This window comes from Oncorhynchus kisutch, linkage group LG17 (assembly GCF_002021735.2).
Source record: "Oncorhynchus kisutch isolate 150728-3 linkage group LG17, Okis_V2, whole genome shotgun sequence".
Lineage (NCBI taxonomy): Eukaryota > Metazoa > Chordata > Actinopteri > Salmoniformes > Salmonidae > Oncorhynchus > Oncorhynchus kisutch.
In genome coordinates, this window is record NC_034190.2 from 8895468 (window position 1) to 8909777 (window position 14310).

Below are 14310 nucleotides of genomic sequence, written 5' to 3' on the forward strand. Positions count from 1 at the left end.
TTACCTGACACACTTGTCCAAGTTGATGGGTCATGTGAAAGAAATGCTATAACCAGCCCTCAGCCACATCTTGCTAAGTGGATGGGACACTATTTTCAAGACATCTACACATGTTCATGAAATACAATAAATGGCCGTAATCACCCCCAGACACACCTGGCTAATTTGATGGGTCATGTAATAATCCGGCCGAAGTGGAGTCTCTTGTTTAGACGTGTAGCTAGCGAGCTAAACAACGAACTGGCATAACCCCAACTCAACCTACTACCAATCTGTAGGTAGCTAAATCTAACCAACTAGCTAATATTAGGCTATAACATGCAATGCAAATGGTTTTCTGATTCTAATAATATTACTACACAGATTATACACTTAATGTTAGCTAGCAAGCCAGCAACCCAACGTTTGCTAGCTAACTAACAGTATGCTTTAATTTGCAATAAAATTACTTTCTGCCAAAATTAGAAACTTATCTGGAAAATGTAGCTAGACTCTTGCCCGTATACATGGAGGAAGGCGTAACGGAAGACTGGAACCATTTAACTCAGTTTTGTTCGTAGCTAAATCTGGTTCGGCCGGCCTCATGTCAAGTCACACCGGTCCACACTAACCGTGGCGTGTGCAAAAAGTAGCCAATCACTTTTTCCTACTGATCTGTCGAAAGCGCCTGCTAAATTCAGGGTTATCGATGTTATTGAGAAAAGTAGCAATGCTTTTGTAGTTCTCAATGGCTAACTTTCAAACGTTAAAAAACGATGTGGTAGAAAGGACTGTCGAAACATACTGAGCAGCTCACGTTACAGACAGAAGCATGCTACATGGCAGACCAATCTAAACTCATCTCCCGGCATGCCCAGCCCATACATTATCTTAGCCAATCATGGCTAGTGGGAAGGTTCCTGTGTTTTTCCATGACTAAACCAACTAGGTTCGTAAATGTAACCATTTTATTTCTATTTATGGATGTAACACAAGTTTGTTAATAAAACCTTCTTCGGGATCGGTGTCCCTTGAGCTGAAGTAGGCAAATGCGATTAGCATGAGGTTGTAAGTAACAAGAACATTTCCCAGGACATAGACATATCTGATATTGGCAGAAAGCTTACATTCTTCTTAATCTAACTGCACTGTCCAGTTTACAGTAGCTATTGCAATGAAATAATACCATGCCATTATTTTGAGAAGAGAGTGCATCATTTTGAACATGAATATTAGGCACATTTGGGCAGTCTTGAAACAACCTTTTTTAACAGAAATGCACTGGTTTATTGGATCAGTCTAAAACTTTGCACATACACTGCTGCCATCTAGTGGACAACATCTAAATTGCACCTGGGCTGGAATAATACATTATGGCCTTTCTCTTGCATTTCAAAGATGATGGTAAAAATGTAAAAAATACAACGGTTGGTTTCTTCTTTGCATTATCTTTTACCAGATCTATTCTGTTATATTCTCCTACATTTATTTCACATTTCCACAAAGTTCAAAGTGTTTCCTTTCAAATGGTACCAAGAATATGCATATCCCTGCTTCAGGGCCTGAGTTACAGGCAGTTAGATTTGTCATTCAAGGTGAAAATTGAAAAAAAGGGACGTGTCCTTAAGGCACATGAAAGTTCACATGTTCCAGAAGCCATTTCTGCAAAAAATAAATAAAGAATTTTGATTAAAAATTTTAAAAAAATATGTTGAAATGCTGCTCCTGCGACATACGCCTAATTTCCTGAAGCGAGTCACATATCCTAGACAACTCATGTAGACACACACATACACGACTAACACTAACCCTAACCCTAAATCTAACCCTAACACACACAACAATAACCCTGACACTAAACCCTCTAGAAATAGTATTTTTCCTTATGCCGAGTAACATAATGTCCCCAGTTGGTTAAATGTTAGTTTAGTATTAAGTATAGTTAAACACACACACACACAACCTTGCAGCACCGTCACTAACACTGTACCATTGTGTGGCAGGAGCCAGAGCAGATACATACACCCAGCCACAGCCCAGCACTAAATGGCCTCATAGTTCTCCATAATGGAGACAATGGAGGCATATGTTCACATTGGACTATCACACTCCAACAGCATAGAGGATATGACAGGGAATGGGAGGGAGGGGCCAAAAACGAAGGATCTGAGATAGAGACGTGGTCCTGAGGCCCCTCCAGGCCTGCGTCCAAAACAGCACCCTATTCCCTATGAAGTGGACTATTTTTTTGACTAGAGCCCCGTGGACCCTGATCAAAAGTACTGCAAGGTAGGGAGTTTGCTGCCATTAGAGACGTAGCCCAGGAGTTGCTGCTGCGCCCCAGTTCTGTCGGCGGTCGATTCCACACGGTTGAATAATTGGGCCACAGCATTATGAGGTCTTCTTGGCTCATGGTGGAGCCGAGAACATCACCCTATTTATGAACCAGACCAAACCCCCCTTTAGACCAGCGATTGAAACCAGGTCGTAAACACCAGGTCTACATCTCAAATGGAACCCCTTTGTGACTTCGGAAAGTACTCAGACACCTCGACTTTTTCCACATTTTGTTAAGTTACGGCCTTATTCTAAAATGGATAAAGGAGTTGTTTTTCCCTCATGATTCTAAACACAATACTCCATAATGACTAAGCAAAAATGGGTTGTTAGAATATTTAGCTAATGTAAATATGTTTTTTTAAAAGGAAATATCACATAAGTATAAAGCTCTGTCAGGTTGGATGGGGAGCATTGCTGCACAGATATTTTCAGTTTTCTCCAGAAATGTTCGATTGGGGCCCCTCAAGGACATTCAGAGACTTGTCCCGAAGCCACTGCTGCGTTGTCTTGGGTGTGTGCTTAGGGTCGTTGTCCTGCTGGAAAGGTGAACCTTTACCCCGGCATGAATTTCTGAGCGCTCTGTAGTAGGTTTTCATCAAGGATCTCTCTGTACTTTGCTCTGTTCATCTTTGCCTCGATCCTGACTAGTCTCCCTGTCCCTGCTGCTGAAAAACATCCCTACAGCATGATGCTGTCACCACCATGATTGCAAAAGGGTTTTCTAATGATCAATTTGCTTTTAAAATGATCAACTTGGACTAGCTAACACAACGTACCATTGGAACAGAGGAGTGATGGTTGCTGATAATGGGCCTCTGTACACCTATGTAGATATTCCATAAAAAAATCTGCCGTTTCCAGCTACAATATTCATTTACAACATTAACAATGTCTACACTGTATTTCTGATAAATTTGATGTTATATTAATGGACAATTTTTTTTTTTCTCCCAAAAATAAGGGCATTTCTAAGTGACTCCAAACTTTTGAATGGTTGTGTGTGTGTGTGTGTGTGTGTGTGTGTGTGTGTGTGTGTGTGTGTGTGTGTGTGTGTGTGTATATATAATATACACACACATACAGTTGACATTGGAAGTTAACATACACCTTAGCCAAATACATTTCAATTCAGTTTTTCACACTTCCTGACCTTTAATCCTAGACAATTTCCCAATCTTATGTCAATTAGGATCACCACTTTATTTTAAGAATGTGAAATGTGTAGAGAGAATTATTTATTTCAGCTTTTATTTATTTCATCACATTCCCAGTGGGTCAGAAGTTCACATACACTCCATTAGTATTTGGTAGCATTACCTTTAAATTGTTTAGCTTGGGTCAAACGTTTCGGGTAGCCTTCCACAAGCTTGGGTGAATTTTGGCCCATTCCTCCTGTCAGAGCTGGTGTAACTGAGTCAGGTTTGTAGGCCTCCTTGCTCGCACACACAAATTGCATTTGGACATTTTTCCCAAGGATGAACCAGACATGTGGAGGTCTACAATTTTCTTTCTGAGGTCTTGGCTAATTTCTTTTGATTTTCCCCTTATGTCAAGGAAAGAGGCACTGAGTTTGAAGGTAGGCCTTTAAATACATCCACAGGTACACCTCCAATTGACTCAAATGATGTCAAGGAGCCTATCGGAAGCTTCTAACACCATGACATCATTTTCTGGAATTTTCCAAGCTGTTCAAAGGCACAGTTAACTTAGTGTATGTAAACTTCTGACCCCCTGGAATTGTGATACATTAAATTATAAGTGAAATAATCTGTCTGTAAACAATTGTTGGAAGATTTACTTTGTGTCATGCACAAAGTTGATGTTTTAACCGACTTGCCAAAACTATAGTTTAACAAGAAATGTGTGGAGTGGTTAAAAAACAAGTTTTAATGACTCCAACCTAAGTGTATGTAAACTTCCAACTTCAACTGTAAAATATATATATATATTTTTTTTTGGGGGGGGGGGGGATTCTGTTCTAAGATATTCCCACGTATAATAGAGAGATATACAGTATGTGATCGTATTCAAATGTAAGGACGTTTTAAAATTATGATGTTATATAGGGTCACTGGTCAAAAGTAGTGGACGATATAGGGTCACTGGTCAAAAGTAGTGGACGATATAGGGTCACTGGTCAAAAGTAGTGGACGATATAAGGTCACTGGTCAAAAGTAGTGGACGATATAGGGTCACTGGTCAAAAGTAGTGGACGATATAGGGTCACTGGTCAAAAGTAGTGGACGATATAGGGTCACTGGTCAAAAGTAGTGGACGATATAGGGTCACTGGTCAAAAGTAGTGGACGATATAGGGTCACTGGTCAAAAGTAGTGGACGATATAGGGTCACTGGTCAAAAGTAGTGGACGATATAGGGTCACTGGTCAAAAGTAGTGGACGATATAGGGTCACTGGTCAAAAGTAGTGGACGATATAGGGTCACTGGTCAAAAGTAGTGGACGATATAGGGTCACTGGTCAAAAGTAGTGGACGATATAGGGTCACTGGTCAAAAGTAGTGGACGATATAGGGTCACTGGTCAAAAGTAGTGGACGATATAGGGTCACTGGTCAAAAGTAGTGGACGATATAGGGTCACTGGTCAAAAGTAGTGGACGATATAGGGTCACTGGTCAAAAGTAGTGGACGATATAGGGTCACTGGTCAAAAGTAGTGGACGATATAGGGTCACTGGTCAAAAGTAGTGGACGATATAGGGTCACTGGTCAAAAGTAGTGGACGATATAGGGTCACTGGTCAAAAGTAGTGGACGATATAGGGTCACTGGTCAAAAGTAGTGGACGATATAGGGTCACTGGTCAAAAGTAGTGGACGATATAGGGTCACTGGTCAAAAGTAGTGGACGATATAGGGTCACTGGTCAAAAGTAGTGGACGATATAGGGTCACTGGTCAAAAGTAGTGGACGATATAGGGTCACTGGCCAAAAGTTGTGGACGATATAGGGTCACTGGCCAAAAGTAGTGGACGATATAGGGTCACTGGTCAAAAGTAGTGGACGATATAGGGTCACTGGTCAAAAGTAGTGGACGATATAGGGTCACTGGTCAAAAGTAGTGGACGATATAGGGTCACTGGTCAAAAGTAGTGGACGATATAGGGTCACTGGTCAAAAGTAGTGGACGATATAGGGTCACTGGTCAAAAGTAGTGGACGATATAGGGTCACTGGTCAAAAGTAGTCCTCTATATTGGGAATTGGGACCCCTTGTCAAAAGTAGTACATTATATAGGGAATAGGGTGCCATTTCAGACCCAGCCTAGTCTCTCATTGAGAAATCTGGACCACCTCAACCCCCCCCCCCCCCCCCCCCCTCACTACACTGCAATACCATAGCCCAGATATAGACTGACAGACCTGGTCTGCACCTGAAATGGCAGCCTACTCCCTTGACTTATTGTAGTTCTGTGGCCCAGCTATATCAGTCAAATCCCCCTGTCATAGCCCGGAGCGTAGTGTGAAGTTGAAACACAATTCCCCTGGTGTAGGTTTACACCGGGGCAGCTTCCTCTGGGCAGGTGGTCAATAAATATATCCTGGCCCCTTAGATCAGTATCATTCATCAAAACCTAGGGATTCTGGGAGGTCAGTGGGTTTGAGGGCCGCAGGGCCGTCTGTGTGTGTCTCTGGGAGGGGGACTTTATAGTGAACAAAGGGGTGTGAGGGGGAGGATGAGGAGTGAGGAATGGGGGAGGAAGGGGGAATTAGATGAGGTTTGAGTGACTTTGAGGACTGTGGTCACACCTGTTAGTGGCTTAGGATGGATGCCATGCAGCTTTGTGAAACTAGGCCACTGGAACTGAAAGGAAGCCTTGAGTTAAGCTTGAGTACAGTATACCAACACACACACACACACACACACACACACACCCCAGCACACACACACACACACACACACACACCCCAGCACACACACACACACACACACACACACACACACACACCCCAGCACACACACACACACACACACACACCCCAGCACACACACACACACACACACACACACACACCCCAGCACACACACACATACACCCCAGCACACACACACACACACCCCAGCACACACACACACACACACACACACACACACACACCCCAGCACACACACACACACACACACACACACCCCAGCACACACACACACACACACACACACACACACCCCAGCACACACACACACACACACACACACACACACACACAAAATACAGTTCCTTTCCTTCAATTTGACAGAGCAGCGTCACCAATTCATACTGAGACAAATGATAATTACTGCCCTTTTTAAACGGATTCCCTCCTACCAGGATAACCCACAAAGGGCTCCTTAACCAGCCCAGATGTAGAGCAGTTTAACGGTGTGTCCATCCAGTCCAATAGACAGATAACGTCTTTCTGTGCATTTGACCATGTGATGGTTCTCTGTGTTCACCAGAGAGAGAGTCAGTGTGGTGCAGAGGTCCAGCCAGGCTGGAGGATCTCCTGGGGCAGAGGGAGGCTGTGTTCTTAATGACACCCTATTCCTCCAGTACTGTTGACCAGCGAATAGGGTGCATGTAGGGAATAGGGTGCCATTTGGGACGCAACAGAGACTGTGTCCTTCAGAACAGATCATCTTCAGCTGACTGTGCAGCAGCCAAGGCCCCCCCACTCTTTCCCCCCACTCTTTTCCCCCTCTCTTTCCCCCCACTCTTTCCCCCCACTCTTTCCCCCCTCTCTCCCCCCCATTCTTTCCCCCCTCTCTTTCCCCCCTCTCTTTCCCCCCACTCTTTTCCCCCACTCTTTCCCCCCACTCTTTCCCCCCACTCTTTCCCCCCACTCTTTCCCCCCACTCTTTTCCCCCACTCTTTTCCCCCACTCTTTCCCCCCCACTCTTTTCCCCCCACTCTTTTCCCCCCCACTCTTTCCCCCCACTCTTTTCCCCCCACTCTTTTCCCCCCACTCTTTCCCCCCACTCTTTCCCCCCACTCTTTTCCCCCCAGTCTTTTCCCCCCACTCTTTACCCCCCACTCTTTCCCCCCACTCTTTTCCCCCCACTCTTTTCCCCCACTCTTTTCCCCCTCTCTTCCCCCCACTCTTTCCCCCCACTCTTTCCCCCTCTCTTTCCCCCCTCTCTTTCCCCCCACTCTTTCCCCCACTCTTTTCCCCCACTCTTTCCCCCGTTGCCCCCCCATCTTTCCCATCTCTTCCCTTTCTCTTCCTCCTGTCGACCCTCTCTTCCCGTGGCAACTGTCAGCTCAGGGATAGGGGGTGTAACAGAGGAGCTTCAGTACAGCACACAAGCACTGGGTCGGATACAGTAACAACTCAAGCACTGTATACAGGGTTGGATGCGGTAACAACCCTGTATACGGCTGGCCATGCCTTCCTCCTGGCTACTCCAACCTCGGCCAACAGCTCCGCCCCCCCCCCCCGCAGCTACTCGCCCAAGCCTCCCCAGCTTCTCCTTTACCCAAATCCAGATAGCAGATGTTCTTAAAGAGCTGCAAAACCTGCAAGACCCATACAAATCAGACGGGCTTGACAATCTGGACCCTCTATTTCTGAAACTATCCGCCGCCATTGTCGCAACCCCTATTACCAGCCTGTTCAACCTCTCTTTCGTATCGTCTGAGATCCGCAAGGATTGGAAAGCTGCCGCGGTCATCCCCCTCTTCAAAGGGTGAGACACCCTGGACTCAAACTGTTACAGACCTATATCCATCCTGCCCTGCCTATCTAAGGTCTTCGAAAGCCAAGTCAACAAACAGATCACTGACCATCTCGAATCCCACCGTACCTTCTCCGCTGTGCAATCTGGTTTCCGAGCCAGTCACGGATGCACCTCAGCCACGCTCAAGGTACTAAACGATATCATAACCGCCATCGATAAAAGACAGTACTGTGCAGCCGTCTTCATCGACCTTGCCAAGGCTTTCGACTCTGTCAATCATCATATTCTTATCGGCAGACTCAGTAGCCTCGGTTTTTCTAATGACTGCCTCGCCTGGTTCACCAACTACTTTGCAGACAGAGTTCAGTGTGTCAAATCGGAGGGCATGTTGTCCGGTCCTCTGGCAGTCTCTATGAGGGTGCCACAGGGTTCAATTCTCAGGCAGACTCTTTTCTCTGTATATATCAATGATGTTGCTCTTGCTGCGGGTGATTCCCCGATCCACCTCTACGCAGATGACACCATTCTGTATACCTCTGGCCCTTCCTTGGACACTGTGCTATCTAACCTCCAAACGAGCTTCAATGCCATACAACACTCCTTCCGTGGCCTCCAACTGCTCTTAAACACTAGTAAAACCAAATGCATGCTTTTCAACCGTTCGCTGCCTGCACCCGCACGCCCGACTAGCATCACCACCCTGGATGGTTCCGACCTAGAATATGTGGACCTAGGTGTCTGGCTAGACTGTAAACTCTCCTTCCAGACTCATATCAAACATCTCCAATCTAAAATCAAATCTAGAGTCGGCTTTCTATTTCGCAACAAAGCCTCCTTCACTCACGCCGCCAAACTTACCCTAGTAAAACTGACTATCCTACCGATCCTCGACTTCGGCGATGTCATCTACAAAATAGCTTCCAAGACTCTACTCAGCAAACTGGATGCAGTTTATCACAGTGCCATCCGTTTTGTTACTAAGGCACCTTATACCACCCACCACTGCGACCTGTATGCTCTAGTCGGCTGGCCCTCGCTACACATTCGTCGCCAGACCCACTGGCTCCAGGTCATCTACAAGTCCATGCTAGGTAAAGCTCCGCCTTATCTCAGTTCACTGGTCACGATGGCAACACCCACCCATAGCACGCGCTCCAGCAGGTGTATCTCACTGATCATCCCTAAAGCCAACACCTCATTTGGCCGCCTTTCCTTCCAGTTCTCTGCTGCCTGTGACTGGAACGAATTGCAAAAATCACTGAAGTTGGAGACTTATCTCCCTCACCAACTTTAAACATCTGCTATCTGAGCAGCTAACCGATCGATGCAGCTGTACATAGTCCATCGGTAAATAGCCCACCCAATTGACCTACCTCATCCCCATACTGTTTTTATTTATTTACTTTTCTGCTCTTTTGCACACCAGTATCTCTACCTGCACATGACCATCTGATCATTTATCACTCCAGTGTTAATCTGCTAAATTGTAATTATTCGCCTACCTCCTCATGACTTTTGCACACATTGTATATAGACTCTTTCTTTTTTTCTACTGTGTTATTGACTTGTTTATTGTTTACTCCATGTGTAACTCTGTGTTCACACTGCTATGCTTTAACTTGGCCAGGTCGCAGTTGTAAATGAGAACTTGTTCTCAACTAGCCTTCCTGGTTAAATAAAGGTGTTCTCAACTAGCCTACCTGGTTAAATAAAGGTGATATAAAAAGAAAATTAAAATAAAAAACAACCCAAGAGGAGAGGTTGGCGGTCCTCCAGGATAGAGGAGAGGCTGGCGGTCCTCCAGGATAGAGGAGAGGCTGGCGGTCCTCCAGGATAGAGGAGAGGCTGGCGGTCCTCCAGGATAGAGGAGAGGCTGGCGGTCCTCCAGGATAGAGGAGAGGCTGGCGGTCCTCCAGGATAGAGGAGAGGCTGGCGGTCCTCCAGGATAGAGGAGAGGCTGGCGGTCCTCCAGGATAGAGGAGAGGCTGGCGGTCCTCCAGGATAGAGGAGAGGCTGGCGGTCCTCCAGGATAGAGGAGAGGCTGGCGGTCCTCCAGGATAGAGGAGAGGCTGGCGGTCCTCCAGGATAGAGGAGAGGTTGGCGGTCCTCCAGGATAGAGGAGAGGCTGGCGGTCCTCCAGGATAGAGGAGAGGTTGGCGGTCCTCCAGGATAGAGGAGAGGCTGGCGGTCCTCCAGGATAGAGGAGAGTTTGGCGGTCCTCCAGGATAGAGGAGAGGCTGGCGGTCCTCCAGGATAGAGGAGAGGGTAGCGGTCCTCCAGGATAGAGGAGAGGCTGGAGGCCCTCCAGGATGGTAGTCCTCTGAGGCGAGATATAGTTATTAAAACAGAGTAGTAAACTGGGTGGTTCGAGCCCTGAATGCTGATTGGCTGACAACTGTGGTGTGTCAGACGGTATAACATGGGTTTGACAACATATTTATTTTTACTGTTCTAATTTCGTTGTTAACCAGTTTATAATAGCAATAAGGCACCGCGGCAGTTTGTGGTATATGGCCAATGTATCACTCCGCGTTGCATCGTGTCTAAGAACAGCCCTTAGTCGTGCTATATTGGCCATATACCACACCCCTGAGGTGCCTTATTGCTTAAGTAGATAAGGGGTATAATTACCTTGTATTACAAATGGAAAGACTCTCTGTGCTGTGTTGACTGTCCTTTCCTGGCATACCAATCACAACATGTCATATAGAGATGGAAAGGGGTAGTGTGTAACCTTGTTACAAATAGTAATACTGTTTGCAATACGCTGACTTTGCAATGTCTACCCTGTATTTCTGATCAATTTGATGTCATTTTAAATGGACACTTTACATTTTTTTTTTTTTCAAAACAAGGACATTTCTAAGTGACTACAAACTTTTGAACGGTAGTGTATATTATTTTGCTTTATATTTAAATAAGGGACTGTGGTGTACTCCTGCATGAAGCATTTGTCATTGAAATGATCAGTGCGATAACAGGTTGTGTGTGTTTGTGTGTGTGTTTCAGTGTGAGGAACACCCCTCTCCTGGTGAAGGTTTGCTGCTCGGCCATCCAGCTGCACATGCGGGGCAAGCCCAAGAGCGTAACCGTGGAGACCAAGGCCGGCCAGGCCAACGCAGACTTCAGGAAGAGCCGCGACGGTTTTACCCTCCTGATCCCATCCAACTGAGACAGTCACCACTAGCTCCCCCAGCCAATTACAAATCTGGACCTGGAAGCCAGTTCCACTGCTGATTTACATCCTTCCTCTCTAATATAGGACTGATTTAGACCTGGGACACCAGGTGGTGCAGTTCATTATCAGGTAGAACAGAAAAACCAGCAGTCCTCCAGACCTCCAGGCTCAGAGTTGAATAGACCTGATTTATCCTCTGGACTGTATCAAATGGCTACTGTAGAGGGAGAGTGAATCCTCAACCCATTTCTCCACCCATGCAGTACACATATTCTTCAAAAGATGGTCACCCCTCTAATGTCTGTGGTTCAGACCAGAGATGGTCACCCCTCTAATGTCTGTGGTTCAGACCAGAGATGGTCACCCCTCTAATGTCTGTGGTTCAGGCCAGAGATGGTCACCCCTCTAATGTCTGTGGTTCAGGCCAGAGATGGTCACCCCTCTAATGTCTGTGGTTCAGGCCAGAGAAGGTCACCCCTCTAATGTCTGTGGTTCAGGCCAGAGATGGTCACTCTCTCTAATGTCTGTGGTTCAGGCCAGAGATGGTCACCCCTCTAATGTCTGTGGTTCAGGCCAGAGATGGTCACCCCTCTAATATCTGTGGTTCAGGCCAGAGATGGTCACTCTCTCTAATGTCTGTGGTTCAGGCCAGAGATGGTCACCCCTCTAATGTCTGTGGTTCAGACCAGAGATGGTCACCCCTCTAATGTCTGTGGTTCAGGCCAGAGATGGTCACCCCTCTAATGTCTGTGGTTCAGGCCAGAGAAGGTCACCCCTCTAATGTCTGTGGTTCAGGCCAGAGATGGTCACTCTCTCTAATGTCTGTGGTTCAGGCCAGAGATGGTCACCCCTCTAATGTCTGTGGTTCAGGCCAGAGATGGTCACCCCTCTAATATCTGTGGTTCAGGCCAGAGATGGTCACTCTCTCTAATGTCTGTGGTTCAGGCCAGAGATGGTCACTCTCTCTAATGTCTGTGGTTCAGGCCAGAGATGGTCACCCCTCTAATGTCTGTGGTTCAGGCCAGAGAAGGTCACCCCTCTAATGTCTGTGGTTCAGGCCAGAGATGGTCACTCTCTCTAATGTCTGTGGTTCAGGCCAGAGATGGTCACCCCTCTGTCTGTGGTTCAGGCCAGAGATGGTCACCCCTCTAATATCTGTGGTTCAGGCCAGAGATGGTCACTCTCTCTAATGTCTGTGGTTCAGGCCAGGGATGGTCACTCTCTCTAATGTCTGTGGTTCAGGCCAGGGATGGTCACTCTCTCTAATGTCTGTGGTTCAGGCCAGGGATGGTCACTCTCTCTAATGTCTGTGGTTCAGGCCAGGGATGGTCACTCTCTCTAATGTCTGTGGTTCAGGCCAGGGATGGTCACCCCTCTAATGTCTGTGGTTCAGGCCAGGGATGGTCACTCTCTCTAATGTCTGTGGTTCAGGCCAGGGATGGTCACTCTCTCTAATGTCTGTGGTTCAGGCCAGGGATGGTCACTCTCTCTAATGTCTGTGGTTCAGGCCAGGGATGGTCACTCTCTCTAATGTCTGTGGTTCAGGCCAGGGATGGTCACTCTCTCTAATGTCTGTGGTTCAGGCCAGGGATGGTCACCCCTCTAATGTCTGTGGTTCAGGCCAGGGATGGTCACCCCTCTAATGTCTGTGGTTCAGGCCAGGGATGGTCACTCTCTCTAATGTCTGTGGTTCAGGCCAGGGATGGTCACTCTCTCTAATGTCTGTGGTTCAGGCCAGGGATGGTCACTCTCTCTAATGTCTGTGGTTCAGGCCAGAGATGGTCACCCCTCTAATGTCTGTGGTTCAGGCCAGGGATGGTCACTCTCTCTAATGTCTGTGGTTCAGGCCAGAGATGGTCACTCTCTCTAATGTCTGTGGTTCAGGCCAGAGATGGTCACTCTCTCTAATGTCTGTGGTTCAGGCCAGAGATGGTCACTCTCTCTAATGCTGTAATTTCAGATTCTTGGAACTTCATCTTATTGGATGAAAACCAAATCACTTTTTAAGGCAATAGGCTTATGATTTCTCATTGGCAGTTCAATGTTTTATTGTATTATACAGTATATGATGCTTACAGGTATAACCTTTGTTCACTTTTTTTGGTACTTTTCCAAGGATGAAACAAAGACATATAGGTGAGAGACTGAAATTACACAACCAAGAGTAGCAACATTTCACATAGATTATTCAGACTAATTTCTCTTAGCTAGTGTGTTTTTATAACTAGTGTGTTTACTGAGAGGACATCTATTTTACTGCCTTCGACCCATGGTGCATTATCTCACCACGCTGCCTTGAAAGGACACAATGTTCATATCATGACGATGAAACAATGAAGAAGTCATTTATTAAAATGTATTTTATCTCATTATGGTGGCAATGTTTATTCTACCAGAGTATATTACAATGTTAAGCAATGACGCCCGAGGAGGTATACGGTCTGATATACCATAGCTGTCAGCCAATCAGCATTCAGGGCTCGAACCACCCAGTTTATAATATATTTTATATTATGGCCCAATTTTCCAGAGCCAGATTAAGTCCAAGGAGAATGATTTGTCCCAGGACCAGGCCTAATATGGGTCAGAGATACCAGCCCTATATAGTGTAATGTAACTGAGTATATCCTGCTAAATACCTCTCTCTCTCTCTCTTCTCTCTCTCTACCTTTCAATTCAAGGGATTTATTGTCATGGGACATGTTTACATTGTCAAAAGCAAGTGAAATGGATGATAAACAAAAGTGATATAAACAATAAAAAATGAACAGTAAACACACACACAAGTTCAAAAATAATAATTACATTTCAAATGTCATATGTGCAAATAGTTAAAGTACAAAAGGGAAAATAAATCAACATAAATATGGGTTGTATTTACAATGGTGTTTGTTCTTCACTGGTTTCCCTTTTCTTGTGGCAACAGGTCACAAATCTTGCTGCTGTGATGGAACACTGGTATTTCACCCAGTAGATATGGGAGTTTATCAAAACTGGATTTGTCTTTCGAATTCTTTGTGGATCTGTGTAATCTGAGGGAAATATGTGTCTCTAATATGGTCATACATTTGGCAGGAGGTTAGGAAGTGCAGCTCAGTTTCCACTTCATTTTGTGGGCAGTGTGCACATAGTCTGTCTTCTTT

General features: G+C 45.8%; 1 pseudogene; it reads left to right on the forward strand.

The window, feature by feature from the left end:
* The window catches only part of LOC109908418 (unconventional myosin-Ig-like), a 79668-nt pseudogene extending 68507 nt beyond the window's left edge, over positions 1-11161 (forward strand).
* The last annotated feature ends 3149 nt before the right edge of the window (positions 11162-14310 follow it).